Here is a 24,280-nt window from a genome sequence, read left to right as displayed (position 1 = left end):
TACGCTATTTTGAAATTTTAATCTATTCTGAATTTTGAATCATTTTTGTTTTCCATGAGCCTTCCTGTACTGCCATGAAATTTCCTGCACTGCCATGAAACTTCCTAACTCTGCCTTCCACATATTACATGTTATATTCTATTACATGTTATTTATTAATATCATATACTCTCTTTAAATTTAATTTATTATTATTTTTTGATCATCTAATCCATTTGCCTAATTCAAGAATCAGCATGATGTGAAAGCCATGGCTTGCAAAATCTTGCTGTCTCTCCAGCTATTGACCTTGCCTCCTGTTCCCACTTAGGTAGCCACAGGCATTAGTTTCTCCAGCCAGTGTTTCTTAATGCAAATTAGGCAAATACAAATATTCTTTCTATTTTTCTCATTCTTATTCAAGCACCACAGTTTATTTTTCCAATTCTCTAGAGAAGGGCCCTTGAATTACTTCAGATCTCTTGCTGTTACAAAAATGCTTGTCTGTACTCCAGCTTTGTGTTTGCAGGTCTATCTGAGAGATACCCCACAGGAACCCACTGGAAGTACGCTTGCTAGACAGAGGGTAGATATTGCCTAAGGACCTTCTTATGGGTTATGTCATTTCTCTGAGCAGGTATGAGCCTGCTTGTGTCCCCACAACTTCCCACCCAGTATCTTGTCACACTGTTGTCTAAGAGGTGAAATATGTTTCTTCGGTATAGCTTTAACTTGCATGCCTCTTATTATGACTGTACTTAAGCATCTTTTCATGTGCCTGAGAACCACTTGTATTTCTTTTATTTTGTAAATCGTGTGTTTATGTCCTTTGCTTGTTTTCCTATTACTTAAGACTTTTTGTTGTTTGAGTTCTAGAATACCTTGGACATTCATTGATCAAATATTTACTGACCAACTGTTGTGCACTGACTCGATAGAGTTGAATAGGGCATTGCCTTCCAGAAATTCACATTCTAATGGAGCAGCCATTGTATCTATAATTATCTATCTATCTATCTATCTATCTATCTCTACACTATCTTTATTTATATTTATACCTATAGGTAGATATCTATGTGTCTATATCTATCTCCCTATCTATCTATATTTCTGTGTGTGTACACACACACACACACACACACACACACACACACAAAGAAAGAAATACAGTATAATGTCTAAGCATTATACTATAAGGGTGTGGAAGTTGTTTTGGGCCCAGTGAGGTGGGCTAATGCCCCCATCCAAGTTGGGATGGGCTGGAGTTCTAAGTATATTCTTTCTAGGCTGACAGTGGGGCAAAGAGCAATGCAGGTTGAAGAAATCATGCGGCTCCTAGTTTCTTGTTCCTTTGTGCTGCTCTCTGGTCTTCATGCCCACACCCTCTTCAGCGCCAGTCACTTAGTGAGTGCTAACTACATGTTCCCTGAGTGCAGTAACTGAAGAGGAGTCTGACGTAAGAGCCCTACTGAGGTGTGAGAAGGCTGGGGCAGTGGCGTGGGGCAAGGTCATTGTCACGGGGCAGACAGTGTGGCAGCATTCTGTTCTTTCTCAATCCTTTCCCTTACTGGCAGGGAATGCCAGAACGCCAGACCCTTCCCCCTTTCAAGGAGCTGACCCATCAAATTTGCTATGGTTCTCTGTCCCCTTTTCACCCCTTCACTTCCGTTAAACCCCTCATTTCCCTACCTTCATCACCCACTCCTGTCTGTCTCCCTTTTGTGGCTGGCATCCTCACCCTGTTCCCCAGGCCACTATGCCAGATATAGTCTTTATATAATTTGTCTGAAAGTTGTCTTGCCTTTTTCTCCCCTCCCCACAATTCCTGTCGCCCTCCCCCTGTTTCTCTGTAAACTCACAAAGACTGATGCTATATTCATTTCCTAAGGCTGCCTTCGCAGAGTGTCCCAGACCTAGTGGCTTCAAACAGCAGAGATTTATTCTCACAGATCTGGGGACCAGATGTCCAAAATCAAGATGTTGGCCAGACCACATTCTCTCAGAGGCTCTAGGGGAGGGTCCTTCCTTGCTTCTGGTGGTTTCCAGCAATCCTTGAAGTTCCTGGGTTTGTGGTAGCATCTCTTAAATTTCTGCCTCCATCTTCACATGGCCTCTTCCCTGTATGAGTATCTGCATCCAAATGTCCCTTCCTTACAAGGACTCCAGCCACTGGATTAGGGCCTACCCCTAATCCAGTATGCCCTCATTTTCACTTGCTTACATCTGAAAAACCCTATTTACAAATAGTACTTTCCAGGTACTAGGAGTTAGGACTTTAACATAACATTTTTTGGAGGCACAATTCAATAGATAACAGATGCCCTAAAACTGAATATTGCTTGGCATTTATCAGTCTGCTCACAATCCCTGTGGAAAGCAGCTTTACAACATCTGGATAAGAACACATACTTCGGTGCGGATCTGAGTTTAAGTCCTGCCTCTGCCTCTTAGGATGTGACCTTGGACAACTGACTTGATCTCTCTGCACTTCGGTGTCCACATCTATAAGTGAGGAAAGTAGTCCTACCTACCCCATGGTTGCTACATATTAGGTACTTGGTACAGACCCAACACATAGGACATACTCCAGAAACAATAGGCCCTGGAGACTGTTCTCATTCCTCCTCCATTTGTACATGGTCATGTGGACTTAGAGCAGAGCTTGACACAAGACTTGCCAGTTCCAACTGAATGCTCCACGCACAGAGGCCTACCCACTGTTGGCACAGTAAGCCCTCTGGAGTATGAGATGTCAAGTCAACTCAAGATTTATCCATGAGACAAGTTGAGCTTTCCTTTCTCTGTGTACCTCATTGTCCTTGTCTGGTCTGTGTGCCAAGCTTCAAGTGGCATAGAGTAAATGTTAAAAAAACAAGCTTTTGGAAATGGGGTGGGGGCTGTGAGCTTAGGTCACCCCAGTGAGATGCTCTTTGCGCAAAGCTCCCCTTTCCCCTCCCTTTTTGTTTGTCCTGTAAGCAAGCAAATTCCCTAGCGGGTAGGGTAGAACTACCCTGCCTTGGCTTTCTGCTGATTTCATGCTCTTTGATGCTGGTGTGGCTCTGAAGGAGCTGCTGGTAAGGACAAACCACCATTTGTTTTGGGGGGGAAAATGAAAAGAAAGAAAAAAAAAGTCAAGTCTTTTATATCTGTGTCCCTCTAAATTGCCAAAGGTCTTATTGTGGAGAGAGGAAACAAGTAGGGTTTTATCTTTCTGTTCCTGCCAGGCAGCCACATGAGCATCAAAGCTGTCAGGGCCCTGGGGTGTGGGGTGTGGGGGTAATGTGAGTCTATACAAACCCAGGCTGGGCTCCACCAAGGAATGACAGATGCTCCCAGGGAGCTGGGCTCATTTGATGGTGGCTCTCTGGGCAGGAAGAAGGAGGAGCTCCCAGTTGTAGCATGCAGAGGGGAGGCTCTAATGAATGTGAAGTCAATTGATGAAACCACTCTGTGTATGGGGAGCAAGGTGCTTTCCTCACATTGAAAATGCTGGCTGCCTATTGAAGAGGTAGGGTAATAATGCATGGCGCAATAATAGTAATAATCATAAACACCATCAATTTTTTCTGTGCAAATATAATGTGCCAGGACCTGTGATAAGTACTTTAAATGTGTAGTTTCACTTAGTCCTATCACAACCATATAACATAGTAATTGCTATCTATCCCCATTCTGTATTCCAGGAAACTGAGACATAAAGGGGTTAAATGACTTGCTTGAGGCCACACAGAGGCAGAATTTAAACCCAGGTCCACCTGACACCAAAGTTTGCTCTTAACCACTAGGCTCTATAGCTAAGACATTTTAAAGGATAAAAACAAACATCAGTAAGAAGTAGGAGAAATTAACCTTCATTTACTGACTAATAAACACAGAGGAGGTAAGTGGTATGGGAGAGAAAGTAGGTCTAGAGTTTGAATTGGTACAGATTTTGTCTTATGTGTGACTCTGGGTAGGTTACCTTGGATATTATCAAGAACCCAGGAATTGACCTTCTTTCTACTCTTCCATGTTTGGAGTGGCAAATTTTGTCTTTAGTCACAATAGCTGCTCTCATGAACACAAGATGGCTGCCATTGTTCCACGCATCACATGTAGACTAAAACAAAACAAAACAAAACAAAACAAAAAAAGGTGTGCTTTTTCCCCAGTTTGGGAGTTGCGTTATCCCCATATCTGCCCTTATTTTCATATGGCATCCATTTTATGTGCCTGTCTGTGTCTTTGTCCAAATTTCCCCTTTTTATAAGGGGACGCGGTTATATTGGTTTAAGGCCCACTTTAATAACCTCATCTGAACTCAGTCATTTGCAAAGACCCTATTTTCTTTCTTTCTTTTTGTTTTTCAGTAGGCTTTACACCCAATGCAGGACTTGAACTCATGACCTTGAGATCAAGACCTGAGCTGAGATCAAGAGTCAGACACTTACATGATTGAGCTACCCAGGTGCCCTGTAAAGACCTTATTTTCAAATAAGGTCACATTCACACATCCTGGGGGTGAGGACTTTAACATTTTTTTGAAGGGGGGGACATTATTCAACCTGTAACAACTGTTTCAAAGGAAAAACCAAAACACGGATTGATACAAGTAAAGGAATGTTGAGATGAATTGCAAATGGAGACGAAACTGTTCTGTCCAGTTTTAAGGACAGTTGGGGTGATGGTGGGCTGGTCAGTTAAATCACTACCAGACAGGATAAAAATTATACATCTATCCGTTACCTACAGCTTACAAAGCTTTACGAAATAATTCAAATACAATGCACAGAGCTAGAATCTCATAACCTGAAAGATTAGTCTGTAGAAGGGCGTGCATAGTTTTCCACTGAAACATATAACATTTTCCTATACTATTGTTAGTCCGTGTATTTTATTCTGTGGATGAAATGGTCTGAAAATCTGCTGTGCATTAAGTGATCCTGACATCTCATGTGCATGATTTACTTTCTTGGCAAACTTACACCCATCTCCCTTTTCTAGGTCTGTTTCCTGTAACACTGAGTGGGAGATTTGACCACGTTTCCTTAGTGGGCCTTTGGGATGCTTGAGGCCAGCACTACCCTCTCTGGAGATGTATAGAGCATGTTACAGATGCTCTCTGTTCTTTCCTTCTTAGTCACCTCGTGGAGGCAGGAAAGCAGGGCCCTCGGTAGATGTGTCGCTACAACTGCATAAGCTGCAAGATAGGACACATGGGCCAATTTCTGCATCGTATTTACGATCTGCGGTCCTCACACTTCAGCCTCCAAAATGTATAAGGGCATAGCTTGTTGCTGTTACTATCTCCGTCGGCTGGGCCTATTGAAATTCTTCCCCCAGCCACATGAGAGAAAAGAACATACAGAGACAGAAACAGGTATTCAAAATGTCTACACATTAAAAAATGAAACCCAAGCAAGAATTTCATAATAAAGTGTTTTTAAGGAATCACAGATACAGGGGCTCAAAAAGGAAATCTCTTTCTCCTTAATAAGAATAATGTTAGGAAAAATAAATTCAGGAATTCTCTCTCTGGTGATTCATATTCTCAGACGTTTTTTGGCATTCTCACTACATAGTCCCCCCCCCCCACTTTTTTTTTTTTTTTTTTTTACTGTATTGCTTTTTTTTTTTTTTTCAGAAAGAGAAAATATTACTGGAGAAAACCATGCCAAGCCTGAGAATGTTGAGTACCCGAGGCCAAGCTCAACAAGGCCAGGGAACTTTCCGGTGAGAAATGATCCTATCTGTAACAAGGCCAGTCTCACGGGCTGTAGCTCACAACTGGCAGGAAGGCAGTGAAGTGTCCTTTGGTCTGTATGTCCCGCTTTTTGATTTATTCCCACTTATTTAATCTCTTACCAGTTTCCTAAGCTTCACTTTGCCCAGAAGTTTCACGAGCAGATGTCCTGCCCAAGTCAAAAGTCTCAATTGTTTCAGTACCCTCAGCCTCTTCAGGCAGAACCCACACTGCAATGCCAACGGGGCCCTCACCATGTTTCTTTCTTGTGTCTTGGTGAACTTGTCTCATATGTCTGGAGAGAAAACACAAGGGGGATAGGGCCACTTTCCACTCTGTCTGTAAATCCCAGGCCGGCTTCTCTCAGGCTTCTCCTCCTCCTCCTCCTCCTCCTCCTCCTCCTCCTCCTCCTCCTCCTTCTTCTTCTTCTTCTTCTTCTTTTTTAATATTTATTTATTTTGAGAGAGAGGGAGAGCAAGCAGAGGAGGGGCAAAGAGAGAGGGGAACCGAGGATCTGAAGCAGGCTCTGAGCTGACAGCAGAAAGCCCAACGTGGGGCTCAAACTCACAAACTCAGATCATGACCTGAGCTGAAGTCTGATACTTAACTGACTGAGCTACCCAGGTGCCCTCTTTTTTTTTTTTTTAATATTGATTTATTTCTCTTGAAAGAGAGAGAACGCAAGCATGAGTGGGGGAGGGGGAGAGAGAGAGAGAGACAGAGAGAGAGAGAGAGAGGGAGAGAGAGAGAGAAAGAGAGAATCCCAAGCAGGCTCTGTGCTATCAGTGCAGAGTCCAACTTGGATCTTGATCTCACAAACTGTGAGATCACTGTGATCATGGACACACAGTTGGTTAAGGGCTTAACCAACTGAGCCACCCAGGTGCCCCAGGCTTCTTAATTTCTTTTGAGACTTGGCAAGTGTGCTGCTTTGCCTAGTTAACTCATGCCTTGGAACCTATGGCACTTGTATCTCTTAGGAGCTGTACACTCTTTCTAGACTTTCCCAGTTCCCCTCACCTACCCCTTCTTCTCACATATCTTTAATTTACTAAGTGCTGACTCTATGACAGGCAATTCGCTAAGCACTTTGGTGCATTATTTTTATCCCACCTTCAAAGCAGCTCTGTGGGTTAGGTAAAATAATGACTCCAGGCTTACAGTTGAGAAAACAATGTAAGGGCAGTTAGAAAACCTGTGCATGATCACTGCTAAGTTAAAGAGTCAGCATTTGAACCCAGGCTTCACTGACTGAAAAGCCAGTATAATTGACTTCCCTGATCATGTGCCATAGGGCTGAAACTTCTTTTATGAGATTCTAGGAAAAGAACAGCCAAATCTGTATATTTTGTCACTTATGCAACTTTAAGGACACTTGAGTTGCTAGAAGTGATTTAGGGTGGAGGACTAGGGTTAGGAAAATTATGATGAGTTATTGACATTCTTATAATGTGATGCTTCCCTCTTTCTATTGGATTGTTTCCTTTCTGGGACTTCTCTCAAAGGCTGAGACTATCCTGGTGCCTTGTTAAACTCTCTGGAGGCAAAAGATTACATGATTTTCAGGGGGCCAGACTTTTAATGAATTCTAGCAGGGATGGCCTTGAGTTAAATTTAGAAAAATCTAAAGTTTTATATCTTGGATGCCATCTCCAATTTTTGTTATTCTTTTCCTCTTTAAAATAAACCCATTAACAAAAGTGCTTTGAGCAAACGTTAATCAGGCCTTTGGACCTTCCTCTGGGCCCATCTTTGTGTGTCCTTATAAAATCTAGTTTTAGTGAGAACCTTGATAAGTCAGTTTAATTAGAGCCACTCACTCTTGATATCTGATCATCTTCGCTATCTGATCAGGTTCTTCATCCCCCAGGTGATGTCTGATCATCCTGGCCTGTTGTCAGCAAGAATCCCATTAGGTGGGTTTAGCCAGAACCCCTCTTATACCTCAGTAAGTTTTCATCCACTACCCCCCACTCTGTCCTTGGCTTTAAATTCCCAGTTGTCCATGCTCTACTTGGAGTCAAGCCCAGTCTCTCTTCCCCACTGTAGAATTCCATTGTGGTATTCCCTGTATCTATCATGATGGTCCTGAATAAAGTCTGCCTTCCCTTCTTTAACAAGACTCATTGAGTATTTTTTTCTTTAACAGTTATGGTGCCGTGACTCAGATAGGATCAGATTCATCATCTGGGCCCCTGGTTGACCTTAAGGCCACTTAGGATCTTAAGAATGCAACGTTGAAGTCTTTATCTTCCCTTCTGCCTGATAGGCTGGGGATCCTGTGGAGAGTCTGACTCTGGAACCGGTGCTACAGACAGACATTGTTAAAGCTGGTAAGGACAGATTTTGACTTGTAAGATTCTGAGTATACTCTACAAGCTGATTTAGAGTCCCAGACAAACAGATCCTGGGGTATAGTCCTACATTTCTCTATTTGTAAGAAGATAAGTTGGAGTCCCAGGCTTCCTTGAAAGGTACCTGCTGAGCTAGAAGTCTCTTCTTTCTGGATCTCTTTCCTGAGAGGGGATTATTTCCTACCTCTCTGGGCTGGAAGTCTTTCTTCTTGGCTCTCTGTGAGGCCTCTCTGTTGTCCTCATTGGATTCTGCTTCTCCCATGGGAACGTCTCAGTTGACTGAAACCCCCTTCTTGTACCTCTATTAATTATGAGCTCTGCCAACTCATCTGCTTCTTTTCTTGTTAGCATGATTTTGCTGAGGACAATGTAGAGCTCCACTGGCCTCTTTGGAAAACCTGAGATCTCCCCAGACTGGCTCCTCTAAGGCCTCTCCTTCTCCATTGTGTCTCTCCTCCTTCCTCCTCTTACCATCTTCAGTATTCCCTCCTATGCCTTGAACCCTTTTATATGTTCCCCCTCACACCCCTTCTTCCTTTATTCCTCTGTCCAACCTTGCCAGACTTTTCCCTTCTCACCTTATCCTCTCAGCTCCCTACAGCCACTTGAATTTTAGGCCATCTATCCTCCCTCGGGGGCTCTCAGGAGACTCTGGGACCTCTAAAAGCAACCACCTGAGACTGAAAAGAGAAAAAAAAAGCTGGAACCAGAGATAGCTGTTTTGTCCACTCATATGTACACTGGAGATATCCAGACAGCTGCTAGATGTCTCTGTAGTCACCAGCCTAAAATTTAGTTTACATTCAGGGCAAAAGAAGATGTTAAGTCTTCTCCACAAATATTGACATACAGGTAACCTTAACTTGTCCATTTGCTGGAAATACAATACAGATAAAAACATAAAGTGGAGATAAACCAGTGAGTTTGTATTACTATGTTTTATTAACTTTAAGACTAAAATTTTAGAATGAAAGCTAAAAAAAAATCTCTATTTGAATATATGTTTATGTACATGTGTATGTATGTCTGTATGTTATTTACAAGTGATATTTTTCTATCTCCAGCTGGTATTACTAAATTAATTTATAAAATCCCCCAGATGAGTTCTACTCAAATTGGTTTAGAGGCAAGTGGGTACTTACCTAAATTAATTGCCTTAAAACTCTCAGATATAAAGAAACTAACCAATGTGTGTGTGTGTGTGTGTGTGTGTGTGTTTTAGGTTCACATGATCAGGGATATTCTTTGGTAAATAAAGCTACTTAAAAAATGGTTGGTAAAATTAAATAGGTGTGCCCTCAGAATTCTGAAGATTAATTACAATGTGGATATACAATTTTTCCTACCTAGATTTACCAGTCAAACAAGCTTATATTATCTCTACTATATGTTTAAAATTATAAAACTATAAATTTACCCTAAGAATACAATGTACAATAAAAATAAATTGCTTGGTGCATGTCAACATGGCAGTAAAAAAAAAAAAAAAAAAAAAAAAGGAAAAAAGGGGGGAAGAACCAAATGTTTAACTTTTAGATTCATTGCTTCTGTGATTTGTTTGAAAGTTGCCTGATTTTCCAACAAGAAAAATAACTTACAATGATGACTAGCTTTGTTTAATGTCTCATGAAATTTTCATGAGCAACTCAAGCATAATTATAAGAACAGGTGAATTAAAACGATGTAAGTGGGATACAAGTTTATTCATGAACTCTTCAATAATAATTATGCTTTATAATATGTCTACTTAAAAATAGATGCAAAAATCTAAGATGTTATATATGAACCTAATGGTAACCATAAATCAAAAACCACTAGTAGATATGCAAATAATAAAGAGAAAGGAATCCAAGTATATCACTAAAAAACCCAGCAAACCATGAAAGAGAGCAAGAGAAGAAAGGATCAGAGAAAAACTACAAAAACAGCCACAAGACAAGTAACAAATGATGATAAATTCATGTCTATCAATTCTTAATTTGAATGTAAATAGACTAAACACTCAATCAAAAGACATAGGCAGACAGAGTAGATAAAAAAAAAAACAAGATCCATTTATAAGTCACCTATAAGATACTCATTTTAGAAATAAAGACACCTGCAAATTGAAACTGAGGGGATGGAGAGCATTTATCATGCAAATGGATGTCAAAAGAAAGCCAGGGTATCAATATTTATATTGAACAAGATAGACTCTAAAACAAAGACTGTAGAAAGAGACAAAGAAGGACACTGTATAATAATAAAGGGGAGAATCCAAGAAGATATAACAATTATAAATATTTATGCACCCAACATGAAAATACCCAAGTATATAAAACAGTTAATAACAAACATAAAGAAATTAATTGATAGTAATAAAATAATCGTAGGAGACTTTAACACCCCACTTATGTTGATGGACAAATCACCCAAACAGAAAATTAATAAGAGGGGTGCCTGGGTGCCTCAGTCAGTTAAACGTCCAATTTCTGCTCAGGTCATGATCTCACGGTTCCTGAGTCCAAACCCTGCGTTGGGCCCTGTGCTGACAGTTCAGAGCTTGTTTCAGATTCTGAGTCTCCCTCTCTCTCTGCCCCTCCCCCACTTGTGCTCTGTCTCTCTCTCTCTCAAAAATAAATATTTTAAAAAATTAAAGAAAATCAACAAGAAAACAGTGTTTTTGAATGACACACCGAACCAGATAGATTTAACAAATATATTCAGAGCATTGTAACCTAAAACAGCAAACTGCATATTCTTTTCAAGTGCACATGAAACATTGACCAGAATAGATCACATATTAGGCCATAAAACAAGCCTCAACAAATTCAAAAAGATCAAAGTCGTGGCGTGCATCTTTTCTGCCCACAATGCTATGAAACTAGAAATCAACCACAAGGAAAAATCTGGAAAGACTACAAATACATGGAGATTAAATGACATGCTACTAAAAAATTAATGGGTCACCAAGAAATCAAAGAAGAAATAAAAAAGTACATGGAAATAAATGAAAATGAAAATGCAGTGGTCCAGAACCTTTAGGATGCAGCAAAAGCTGTTCTATGAGGGAAGTTTATAGCAATACAGACATACCTTAAGAAGCCAGAAAAATCTCAAATAAACCTTACACCTAAAGGAGCTAGAAAAAGAATAACAAACAAAACCCCAAACCAACAGAAAGAAGGAAATAATTAGAGCAGAAATAAAGATTAAAGCAGAGATAAATGATATAGAAACTAAAAAATCAGTAGAACAGATAAATGAAACCAGGAGCTGGTTCTTGAAAAGATCAACAAAGTTGATAAACCTCTAGCCAGACTCATCAGAGAGAGAGAGAGAGAGAGAGAGAGAGAGAGAGAGAGAGGACTCAAACAAAATCACAAATGAAAGAGGAAAAGTAGCAACCAACACCACTGAAATACAAACAATTGTAAGAGAATATTATGAAAAACTATATGCCAACAAATTAGACAACCTAGACAAGATAGATACATTCCTAGTAACATATAACCTACCAAAACTGAAGCAAGAAGTAGAAAATCTGAGCAGACCAATTACTAGGAGAGATTGAATCAGTAATAAAAAAAATTCCCAACAGACAAAAGTCCAGGACCAGACGGCTTCATGGGCGAATTCTACCAAATATTTAAAGAAGAGTTAATACCTACTCTTCTCAAACTATTCCAAACAATAGAAGAAAGAAATTTCCAAATTCATTCTATGAGGCCAATATCACCCTGATACCAAAACCAGATAAAGACATCACACACACACACACACACACACACACACACACACACACACACACACACAAAGAGAACTACAGGACAATATCTCTGATGAACATAAATACAGAAATCATCAACAAAATACTAGCAAACTGAATCCAACAATACATTAAAAAAATCATTTACCACACTCAAGTGGGATTTATTCCTGGGTTGCAAGGGTGGCTCATTATTTGCAAATCAATCGAGGTGATACATCACATTAATAGAATAAAGGATAAAAACCATATTATCATTTCAGTAGGTGCTGAAAAATTATTTGACAAAGTACAGCATCCATGTATGATAAAAACCCTCAACAAAGTAGGTTCAGAGGGAACATACCTCAACATAATAAAGGCCCTCCATGAAAAACCCACATTTAACATCATCTTCAATGGTGAGAAACTGAAAGCTTTTCCCCTAAGATCAGGAACAAGACAAAGATGTCCTCTCTTACTACTTTTACTCAACATAGTACTGGAAGTCCTAGCCACAGCAATCAGACAACTAAAAGAAATAAAAGGCATCCAAATTGGTAAGAAAGAAGTAGTAGTTTCGCTATTTGCGGATGACATGATACTATATATAGAAAACCTGAAAGACTCCAACAAACTACTAGAATGGATAAATGAATAAAGTTGCAGGATACAAAATCAATGTGCAGAAGTCTGTTGCATTTCTGTACACTAAACATGAAGCATCAGAAAGAGAAATTAAGAAAACGATCCCATTTATAATTGCACCAAAAATAATAAGACATCCTAACCAAAGAGGTGGAAGACCTGTACACTCAAAACTATAAAACACTGATGAGAGAAGTTGAATATGGCACAAAGAAATGGAAAGACCTTCCATGCTCATGGATTGGGGGAACAAATATTGGTAGAATGTCTATACTACCCAAAACAATCTACAGATCTAATTCAATCCCTACCAAAATACCAACAGCATTTTTCACAGAATTAGAACAAACAATCCTAAAATTGTATGGACCCACAAAAGACCCCAAATAGCCAAAGCAATCTTGAAAAAGAATAAAACTGGAGGTATCACAGTCTGAGACTTCAAGTTATATTGCAAAGCTATAGTAATCAAAACAGTATGCTACTGACACAAACACAGACACATAGATCAATGGAATAGAAAACTCAGAAATAAGCCCACAATTATGTGGTCAGTTAATCTTTGACAAAGCAGAAAACAATATCCAATGGGAAAAAGACAGTCTCTTCTGCAAATGGTTTTGGGGAAACTGGTCAGCCACATGCAAAAAATGAAACTGGACTGTTATTTACACCATAGACAAAAATAAACTCAAAATGGATTAAAGGCCTAAATGTGAGATCTGAAACCATAGAAATCCTAGAAGAGAGTACAGGTAGTAATGTCTCTGACATCAGCCATAGCAACATTTTTCTATATATGTCTTCTGAGGCAAGGGAAACAAAAGCAAAAATAAACTTTTGGGACTGTATCAAAATAAAAGTTTCTGCACAGCAAAAGAAACAATCAACAGAACTAAAAGGCAACCTACTGAATGGAGAAGATATATGCAAATGACATATCTAATAAAGGGTTAGTATCTAAAATGTATAAAGAAATTATACAACTCAACAACCCCAGAACAAATAATCCAATTAAAAAATGGGCAGAAGACATAAACAGACATTTCTCCAAAAAAGACATCCAGATGGCTAGCACATGAAAAGATGTTCAACATTACTCATCATCAGGGAAATGCAAATCAAACCCACAAAGAGATATCACCTCACACCTGTCAGAATGGCTAAAATAAGAAGGAAGTGTTGGTGAGGATGGAGAAAAAGGAACCCTCTTGCACCGTTGGTGGGAATGCAAACTGGTGTAGCCATTGTGGAAAACAGAATGGAGGTTCCTCAAAAATTTAGAAATAGAACTATCTTATGATCCAGTAATTGCACTACTGGGTATTCCCCCCCTCCCCCAATCACAAAAACATGAATTTAAAGGGATACATGCATCCCTATGTTTATAGCAACATTATTTACAATAACCATATTATGAAAGCAGCCCAAGTGTCCATTGATAGATGAATGGATAAAGAAGATGAGATGTGCATATATAATGGTATATTATTCCACAATAAAAAAGAATGAAATCTTGATGTTTGCAATGACATAGATGGAGCTAGAGAGTATAATGCTAAGTGAAATAAGTCTGTCAGAGAAAAACAAATACCATATGATTTCACTCATATGTGGAATATAAGAAACAAAACAAACGAGTAAAGAAAAAAAAGTGAGAGAGACAAACCAAGAAACAGACTCTTAACTATAGAGAAAAAACTGGTGGTTATGGCAGGGAGAGGGGGAGGTTAAATAGGTGATGGGGATTAGGGAGTACACTTGTGATGAGCACCAGGTATGCAAGTGTTGAATCACTATATTGTACACCTGAAACTAATATAACCCTAATTTAATTCCTATACTGGAATTAAAAAAACATAGTTGTGGGGTGCCTGGGTGGCTCAGTTGTTTAAGCGGCCAACTTTGGCTCATCATGATCTCAGTCTCGGTGTCAGTTCAAACCTTGTGTTGGGCTCTGTGGTGACAGTTTAGAGCCTGGAGGCTGCTTCTGATTCTGTGTCTCCCTCTCTCTCTGCCCCTTCCCTGCTCATACTCTGTCTCTCTCTTTTCCTCCCCCCGCCCCACCAAAAAAAAAAAAAAAAATAGTTGCAAAAATCTTTTTGATAACTTGAAACCTTAACACTATACTAAGTTTAGTTAAATTATAGACATTCATTGAATATCTAGATCACTTCCAAGTAAGATACAATATTAAAACAGTTAATTGCCAAACCTAAGTTTATCTACTTTTGGCATCTTGTTTTTATGCAGAATACAAAAGCTAGATATATTTGAGTCTGTCAATAAACCTGAAAAATTGTACTGGGAGAAAGATACACCTCTAGAGAATTACGAAATAATTTATTCATAAATTTGCTACAGAATGATAGTATGTGGCAGACAGTTCACAACAGCCTGATTCCTGGTTTTCACTGAAAACTAGGGTTACTGATGGTTAAAAATTCTAATCCATACTGTGTAAATGAATCTACTAGAAATAATAAAAGTTAAGAAAAAAGAAACTCTGTGTGCAAAGAAAGATGTATTTTTGATAAGTGAAAATATGAAGTATGTGTTTTTGCTAAAGGAAAAAGAAATTTTGTTCTAAAGTAGAATGACTAATTGTTCCAGACTTAAAATAGGAAAGAGTAGGACAAAAACTGAATGAATATTAAAATAAATTTTTAAAGAAGGTTTATGGAAAAGGAATCTTGGAAAAAAGAATTTTTTTCTTGGGTGATCAGTACTTGCCGAGATTGGTTGGATTTATTTATATGTTTTTTTTTTTTTTAATTAGGCTTAACATTACTAACTAATCCAATAATACAAAATTAGAACTTGATTTTCTCTCTCTGTTAAAACAACAAAATTTTCTTAGATTACCAGTCTGCTCTTAATAAAACACTGTAAAAAATTTTTTTCCCTTACTTATTAAGTCCTCTGCCTGGGAAATCAGGATTTTGTGTCTTAAAATAATTTCCCGTGCTTCATGTTGTCTTTATCAGGTCTTTGGTTACTTAAGAAAGCCAAGTATTCTCAATATTAAAAGAGGTATGATTTTTTAATTTTTTTTATGTTTTATTTATTTCTGAGACAGAGACAGAGCATGAGTGGGGGAGGGGCAGAGAGAGAGGGAGACACAGAATCCGAAGCAGACTCCAGGCTCTGAGCTGTCAGCACAGAGCCCGACGTGGGGCTCGAACTCACAAGCCCTGAGATCATGACCTGAGCCAAAGTCTGTCGCTCAACTGACTGAGCCACCCAGGTGCCCCAGAAAGAGGTATGATTTTTTAAAATAACTATGTAACTTTCTGTATTTGCCTTTGAAATCTTTTAACTGTCACTTTGGTTGAATGAGTAAGTAAGTATTGTTTCAATGTGACTTGTGATCCTGAGTGGTCATGTGTTCAAACCTTTTGACATTTTTGACAATTTTCCAAAATCAAATGCTAAATGGAATCTTTGTTACTTCAAACTAACTTTGAGATTTCCTAGAGCACTCCTGGAAAGTCTCAAAGGATTTGTCTCTTACTTTGTAAAAGAGAGACGTTAAACTAATTAGGATTATTTGGTATGTTAAATTATGTGGGAAGCATTGTCAAATTGGAAGTGATTCCATGTGAATCTTCATAGGTTATATGTGTATGGATATATGTTACTAAATTGTGTGAAGGTCTTAGAAATTTGCAGTACTCTCATTGTCCAGTTATTATTTTAAAATGTTGTATGCCATAGAAATAACTGTTTTTCCTTATCAAATGAACTCTCATCAGAACTTTAACCATGGCTATTTTATGTCTTACTATTCATAGATAGTTACTGTCTTACTCTGATTCTTTGAAGGGATTTATAACTATAGATATGGTTATAGCTGTAGCTATTGACCTATTAACTGTATGTCAGAATGCTCCATGATGGCATCACTTGAATAGTTTTGAGACTATGCCATTGTACTGAGAATTTACTGATCTAATGAAAAAAAGCTGATGGATTCATAAAATGCTGACCTAAGATCACACAGAACAAGAATTAATTCATGGGATTATATCAACTCATGAGAATGATTATAAGTTTTCTATGAATTTTTGTTTGAAACATTCACTGCTGGCTCCTTAATATTTTCCAGATTTAGAAAAGCCTTTCCCCCTTTTTCTTTTAAAGTAAACTTGCAGAAGTTTGGTAAATTACACCTTTGTAAACAGAATTGAAACATTTATCTTTTCTTTGTACTTGATCCCTTCAGAATGTGGAAACTCTTAGCATTCTTATTTTCATGACAATATAGTTATTTGCATAAGTTTAATAAGAATCTGTTCTTGTAATAAGACACAATTAGAAACATTGGTTATATTAGCAAGGCTTTGACTGGAATGTTATATTTGAGAATGATGTGCATCAGATCAGGTATGACCCAACAGCTTTAAGGAAATAAGGTTGACTCTAAGGAGCCAATGCTTATAAGGCTCCCCCTTAGAAAATCTGGACTGTGTCTGGCTTACATCATTCCCCACCTTACAGGTGAGTAAGGAAGGTCACTTCTTGGCAGATCCAGGAATCTTAGGATATTTGGGAGGTACTGAGAAGAGAGGAATCCCCCCAAATCAGTAGATATTGCAAGCAAAATATGGTAGTGAAGTCGTAGCTTGGCTTCCTAGCCTTGAGAGGCTTTTCAAAGTCCAATCTATAATTTCCAGTGAAAAGTTCCAGCAAAGCAAACCAAAAAGTGGGCTCTTGCTTCACTTGTGTAAATAATCAGGCCAAGATTACTTACACAGACCAGACTTACTTCACAAACAAATTAGTCTTGCTTTGATTACCTTTGAAATCAAGAAATGGGGTGATTATAGAAAGAATTTGTTTTTTATTTTGGTGGAGAACTATAGTGTACCCTTGTGGGCTCTGTCTTGCACGTTTTGCCAAATCTTACTAAGTCCTGAATTCTTTCATTTTGCTCCAATATCTGATTACAACTCTCCAAATTAGTTTCTAATTATTCTCCTTTCTGATTTGGAGTTAAGACTGCCCTTTTCTGGAATTAAAATAAAAACTAAAATGCAGGAGGAGGAGGAGGAGGGGGGCAGGGGGAGAAGAAAAAAGAACGCCGTTTTCCAGAAGTCCTTCGAGCTAAAGCTGGATGACTTGATATAGACTTAAAAAAAAAATGGCCACAACAGATTATGTATGGGCAACCTTCATGCCTTCTGTTGTGTGGACCATTCACAAAGCAAAGTTCACTGGGACACCTGATGCCATCACCAAAGGCATTCAAATGGCAAATCAGGAATATTGATCAGATGGCCACTGCCATCCTTACTCTACCTTCTAGAGATGCTTCAAGCTCAAGCCTAAAATCTGAACTGATTGCCCTCTGGACTCAGAAACTGGGTTTCTAACAAACTTTGTTTTTCCTTTAGTTTCCTAGAAACTCCCCTCATTAAATGCCTGACTACTAGCACCACCCAGCAAAGTGTCATTATATTTATATATATCTATACCACCTATTCAAACCCCTGAACAAATCTCAAGGACTTGTGGCCATGACCTGTGCTATTGGAAGGAAAATTGATCAGATAAAATCATTCACTTGCTGTAATAGGGTTATTCTTCTGGGCATAAAAGAGCACTTTAAGGGGCAAACAATCTTAACCCAAAGCATGCCTGAATAATGGTGGGACTTAGACATCAGAGGCAGAGGTAGTTAGAGGTTGGTCCACCTTCCTGGTGACACTTAGGTCAGATCTCTTCTGTCTTCCCACCAAGATGGCTCCCTCTCAACCCAAACTCTTTGCATCTGCCGTTCCTTTGGCCAAGACTTTGCCTCTCACCCCTATTGCTTTGTCTAGCTAATGTTCAATCATCCTTTAGATCTCAGTGGAAGCATTGCTTTCTCAGGGAAGCTCTCGCTGACTTCTCTAAATCAGATTTTTCCTAAATTATCAAAGCACCGTGACCACTCCTTCTTAGCACTTGTCACAGCCTCAGTTTTTCATGTAGTTATGTGGTTATTTGATTGTTGACAGACTCCTCCACTAGATACCAAGTTTCAAGAGGATTTGAGTGATGCCTGTTCTTGGAAATTTGTATCTGTAGCACATGGCACCTTACCTGGTACGTGGTGGGCCCACCCTAAATAGTTGTTGAATGAACGGACTTGGGACTTTCAATGACTTTAGGCATTTCCCTTTCTACTGCCTCCACCCCCATCTCATACTAGAGGGGCCAAAGATATACATCATTATCCATCTATGGAAGCATATTAATGTAAAATAGTAGAGCAAAGCAAAAGACATTAAATAGCCTCTCCTTTCTTATTCTTTCAACGTATTCCTTTTTCAATGTTCTATATCAACACAGTTGATACATGTTCTGCATGCACATGTGTGTGTCTCCCTGACATGGAGCTTTTACTAAGCTTATCATAATATTCCTTGGCATTCACTTGGGAATAATGCAAGATAAGCATACTATGACCAACCTTGTAGGGCTGAGCTCGCTGTTTGAGGCCCACAGCATTAGGACAGAGGACTCCTCAGAAACTGATTAGCATGACTTGGACCACTGAATTCAGTAGGACTCCCTACCTACCCAAGTAAAGATTAGTTTGGACTGGTTCTGTTTTTGCATTGGAAAAAGAATTTTCCAGGCTTTGTAGATAAGATCTTGGTCATTGAAAAGGCTTTTACCTTTTTTCTATGCCCTGAAGGCCATGATGGTCACATATGGTCATTGCTAGGTCCACCTCACCCTGGGAGGTCTTTCTAAAAGCTGAAAGACAACACTCTGGCCTCAGACCAAATGTGGCGTGGAAGTGGCCTGGCTTCTTGGCAGTTTCTCTGTCCCACTGACAGCAGCCCAGTTTGTAGAGGCATCTGGTATCAGGAATATCCTGAGCTCGGGTCCTGGGAAAATTTTTCTCTGTGGCTTTTGCAGAAAAAAAAAAAAAAAAGATTTAAGGACTCTGTGTGTGTTACATATTATATGTCAAATATTTTCAAAAACCTTAGAACTAACCAAAATAGATTTTATTCTAGAAATATTATCTGTCATTTATAATGGAGACTTTTTATAACTTTTAAGGTTGAGATTACATCACATTTTTTCTAACGGCAGTTATTTTGGAAGACTGGGGATGGGAAAGCAGATCATAATGTAAATTGTGTGGGTAGACACTTTCCATGTGGTTTAATATGAAGTTTTAGGAGTCAGGATCTGGGATCTTCAGTCCAAATAGATTTCATTCTTCATGCAAGGAGCGCGCAAAAGAAAAGAACAGTGATAATAATAGTGGTTAAGTGTGTCAACTCCGGTGTCGGTCAAAATCTCAGGTTGTTAGCTATGCGACTCCCACACAATTACCTCTCTGCAAGCTGGTAAGGGTAATTTCCACTTTGCAGAGTTGTAAGGGCTATTTGCTATAATATATGTAAAGTGCTTAACATGCATTAAGTGTCAGATAAATGATGAATTTTATTATAATCATTATTCCTGCCATATGTCCAAACCATACTTGACACTTCTGGGCAGTAACCTTAAGGTGGTGAGAGGAATCCGGATTGTGGTTTCTAGATGGCAAGAAGGGTGCAGCGATTCGAGAAGCAGAGGCAGAAGCCATTCTGGAGTAGGTGCCTCTGATCTCTATTACTAGCAATCCCATTCAGGAACCATTTGTAGTTTATAACAGACTTTATCCTCCCCCCGCCCCTCCTCAACATTTTATGTTTTTATACAAAAACATGTGGGGTAGATGATGTTAGCCTAGTTCTTAGATAAGTAAGTGACTAGCCCAGGGAAGTTAAGTGACTCGCCTAAAGTTGCATGGCTAATAAGTGACCGAATTGCAAAACAGGACCTAAATTCGGGTCTTCTAATGCCTAATTCAGGGGTTCTTTCTATATACCAGAGCAGTAAAATTCAACCAATATTCCTATCAGAAGTTTAAAGCTTTTGATGCTAGCCTGTTACGATGCTAGTTTGTTAGCCTGGCATAGTAGTTTGAAACTTTTAGGTGATCTCCTTTACCTGTTCCCCATGACCACCCTGGAAGACATGTATTTCTTTAGATGAGAAGATATGGATGTTTAGGGGCTCACAGAGACTGTCCAGATTCACTGGGCCAAGTTGGGGGGTGGGGCTGGTGATAGTACAAACCAGGCCTGCCCCCATCAAGAGCCCCTCTATTGCCAGCACAGGAGCAAGCACGCACTAAACTCTCAGTGAGTGTGAATTGAACAGTCATCACTAACAGTCCACAGTTACATGCGTTTTCTCATTTAACCCTCAAGACAACCCACCAGGATCTAGAGACTCACAAGCTGGGGAATGCTCTCTCTGAGTCTAATGTCCATGCTCAACACTGCACATACTCTTTTTTGATTAACGAGGTCAGGCTTGCTGATTCTTAATGTGGTGCCCTTTCTGGTCCTAACTGGTTCCAGTGTAGGCCAATAAAAACCAAGATTCTAAATCAAACACAAAACAAACCAACCAACTGATAGATCCCTGGAAACAACCAAGAGGCAAGAACAGAGATAAATGAGATTTGGGTAGCTCTTGCACAGCCCTCCTCCTTGTAACTGTAGTCAGTATACAGCACATTCTCCCACAGCAGCCCCCACCCTCAGCCTGGAAACAAAAACAGAACACTCCACCACGGCCCACATTGGAATGTATGGCCTGAAGAAACTCAATGGTCTTAAATTCATTTGTGTTAAAGAAGGAGAATGCTTTTTAAAGGTAGTATGCTTTTGATCCCTGACTGCAAATAAGCACCTTGGATCCAGCTTAACCTCTTCCTGTCTTATCTGTGGCTCCTTCCCTTTCCCCTCTGGTATAGCTATGGGCCACAAATTCTTTGTCTTGTGTCAAAGACCTTTCAAGCACTCATCCTGAACCATCAAAGATCCCTTAATTTCCTTTTATCCTCTATAAACACCAATTTATTGTTCTATCTCTTGTATAGCTTGATTCAGGGGAAAGCTGGGATCTTAAATATTTCAGAGAGTGATGGAAGCATTAGTATAGCCACTGAATTGACCCTTGGAGCAAAAAAGAAAAAAAAAAGTTTGGTTTCAGAATTATAAGAATTACTTCTTTTTTTTTTTCTAATGTTTCCCTCCCTCAGACAACTGCCCCTCCCTCTGCCTGCATCTCACCAGCACCTGCCCTGGGCTCAGCAGGGTGGCGGGGGTGGGGGGGGGCTCCCAACTTTTCCATTCAGAAGGGAGGGTCTTAATTAAGAATTGTGAGAATTTTTTTCATTGTACCATGTACCAACCAGCTGAGCGGCACATCAGCTGGGCGGTTCACAGCTGTGAACAACACAGACATATTTGCTGCCGGAGAGGAAGGAGCTGGAAGACAAGAAGTGTTATAGGCAGGAACAGAAAGAGCTGGCAGGCAAAAGTGACAAACCATTGACCTGAAATGCACTGAGAATCTTTGTATCTGAGAAGCAAACAGCAGGGTCGAAGATGGCCTAGGAGAGGACTTGTCTTCCTTTTGACCATGGACTGGAGCAAAGCTATTCTTTTCCTGCTCCATGAGTAGTTAAGGGGAAAAAGAACAACCACTGGCCTGGCTACTGACAAGCCAATGAAATATGCTGGGTTTAACCCGTGTTCTTTCTTAGCAAGGCAGTTAGTGGGTGCCTGCTGGTTCTCTTAACTTCTCAGAGCCTCTAAGCACTAGATAGCACAGTCCTTCCAGCCCTTGAAGATGATCTCAAGTTTCAATGCTTTACAGAAGGTAGCATGGTGCAAAGCAGGGCTTCTCAAATCTTACTTAGCCTGCATCACAGTTGTCTGGGGGGCTTCCTAAACAGAGATTGTTGGGCCCCACAGCACAGTTTCAGATTCCGTGGGTCTGGGGTATGGCTCCAGAACTTACATTTCTGCAGATTCTCAGCTGATACTGATGCACTGGTCTGGGGACCATGCTTTAAGAATGGTTGGTCTAGAGAAAAAACAGGGACTTGTAGGCAGACAGGGATTCTGGTCCCAGTTCTGCCACTTTCTGTGTGCCTTTGAGTAGACACTTCTTTAGGCTTTGTCTCTTTTCATCTAGTAGGGCAAATAATGGAGGATAATGCTAGTGTGGTTAGATATATGGACTGTGTTCAACTCTGGACCTGCCACTGACCACTGGTGTGACCTTAGACAGACTGCTTCACCTTTGAATCCCTCAGTTTGTTCACCCTGAAAGTGAGGGTCATAGCTGTTGACCACCTAGAATTGCTGTGAGCTTTGTGAAAATAAGTCAAAAGAGTCACAGCAGTGACTAGCACATGGTAAATGTGATAAAAATATGCACTCTTGTCACTTTTTGTAGTTGTGTGACTTACAGGAGATGAAGAATATGAAGTGCCAAATGTCACGTCAGGCATATAGGAAATGCACAGTAAATGTCAATCGATTTCCTCTCCTCACTCCGAAACAGGGAAGTCAGAGCTGGAAGCGCTGACTGAAAGAATGTCCTCTAAGTGGAGATCTCAGTAGGAGGCGTGGCCAAAAAAAAAGACACCAGCATGAGGATTTTAGCTGTTAGCGAAGCAGAATGTGCCAGATGCCTCCTCATTTCAAGGTGTCTATGCCGGTAGAGCCTTCCTTTGAGCAAAGATCAGCAGCTTGGGAGATGGAGCCAGTTGATGTCTGGCACTCGTAAGTGTGGGCAAGCCTCGAGGAACTCCCAGCAAGGTGGTGGATGGCTAGCATTCCATTTCCTTCTGAGGGCTGGGACCACCTAAGTGTGGCTCAGAACACAGAGACTTCAGGCTGGTGGTACTCAGCCTGATCCATTTACTTCTTTGTCTTCATTATACAGCTCAAGGCAACACTGCAATCATTCTGGAGCGAACTGCCGAGCTCTAAGACGGTTGTAGCCTTTTATTTTACTTTCTGTCCATATTGTCTTGTAGTGGTCTGTGGATAAAGGGCAGGGTGAAAGGTTAGATAAAATTGTCCGCCAAACCTATTGTATCCAGTAAGAATGTAGTGAGCTGCTTTAGGATAAAACATTCAAATACGTTTTGGCTGCATATTAATAACTCCCTTTTGGATGTTTTTGATTCCAAATAGTATACTAAAGGCCTTGAGAAGTCCTGCAGTAAAAAAATGAGTTTCATTCTTAGCAGTTCTCAAATTGTTTGTCCATGGAAACGTTTTTCTTTTAAACAAGTAATATTTCTTAACATCTCTTAAAATGTACTGTGGCAAATTGTGGAATAGGGAGAAATTTAAGTGTCTAGATGTGAAACTATTTAAACATTGAGGGCTACTGATCCCTTGGGAAAATAGGTTAAAGGCCATATGTTAGTCTTCTACCCCTTTAGTTTATTGCTAGACCCGTACTAAGCTCTTGTCAAGTGCTGGCTCTCCAAATATCACCGACGCAATCTGTTGATGTGACAAAGCTGTGTTTATTGTTTATTGTGGTAAGGCAGATGGCCACCTAGACAGAGTCTGGGCAATGTCTCCCAGGGGAAGGGGCAAGGTTAGATGTTATTGCAAATTGGATTTTTGGTTTAAAGTCATCTTCTAATGAGGGACCTTGATTGGGTAAGGATAATGGTACAATAGTTTAGGATTAGAAACAGCAAGACAAAGATTTTTGAGTTGAGGGATTTGAAGATCTTTAGGGTGTTAACTGTCTGTTGATGCTTCTTATTGAAGAAGTGAAGGGTCTTTTGGGGAAGTTCCTATAATGAACAGGCAAGTTATTTGCCTGGACAAAATCACCTGGATTAGAAAAGATATCATAATGAAGACAATGGAGTAGTAAAATCCTGTTAATGTATTGTAGAAAGTGTGTGTTTATGTGTGTGGTGTATTTGGGGGAGGAGGAGGGTTAGATAGTTCCAGTCCTCAGTCCTCA

At 39.8% G+C, this 24,280-nt stretch overlaps 2 long non-coding RNA genes across 4 annotated transcripts in view; both read left to right on the top strand.

Moving 5' to 3' along the window:
- Positions 1–15,549, top strand: part of LOC122240419 — a 113,490-nt gene extending 97,941 nt beyond the window's left edge. Inside the window, exons 5-6 of one of the 3 annotated variants that reach the window (XR_006220153.1) lie at positions 5,603–5,691; positions 15,510–15,549. This is a non-coding gene — a long non-coding RNA (uncharacterized LOC122240419). Of the gene's footprint in view, positions 1–5,602; positions 5,692–7,571; positions 7,622–7,850; positions 8,031–15,509 lie in introns of those variants that run through there. The other 2 variants (XR_006220152.1, XR_006220154.1) reach the window with 2 other exon arrangements.
- A 101-nt stretch (positions 15,550–15,650) lies between these two features.
- Positions 15,651–24,280, top strand: part of LOC122240423 — a 67,531-nt gene continuing 58,901 nt past the window's right edge. The window contains exon 1 of the long non-coding RNA XR_006220163.1: positions 15,651–15,692. This is a non-coding gene — a long non-coding RNA (uncharacterized LOC122240423). The remainder of the gene's footprint in view (positions 15,693–24,280) is intronic.

Source organism: Panthera tigris, chromosome B4 (genome assembly GCF_018350195.1).
Source record: "Panthera tigris isolate Pti1 chromosome B4, P.tigris_Pti1_mat1.1, whole genome shotgun sequence".
In the NCBI taxonomy this organism is placed as follows: domain Eukaryota; kingdom Metazoa; phylum Chordata; class Mammalia; order Carnivora; family Felidae; genus Panthera; species Panthera tigris.
Note: the sequence above shows the minus strand (reverse complement) of the source record. Positions and strands in the feature narration are given on the sequence as shown.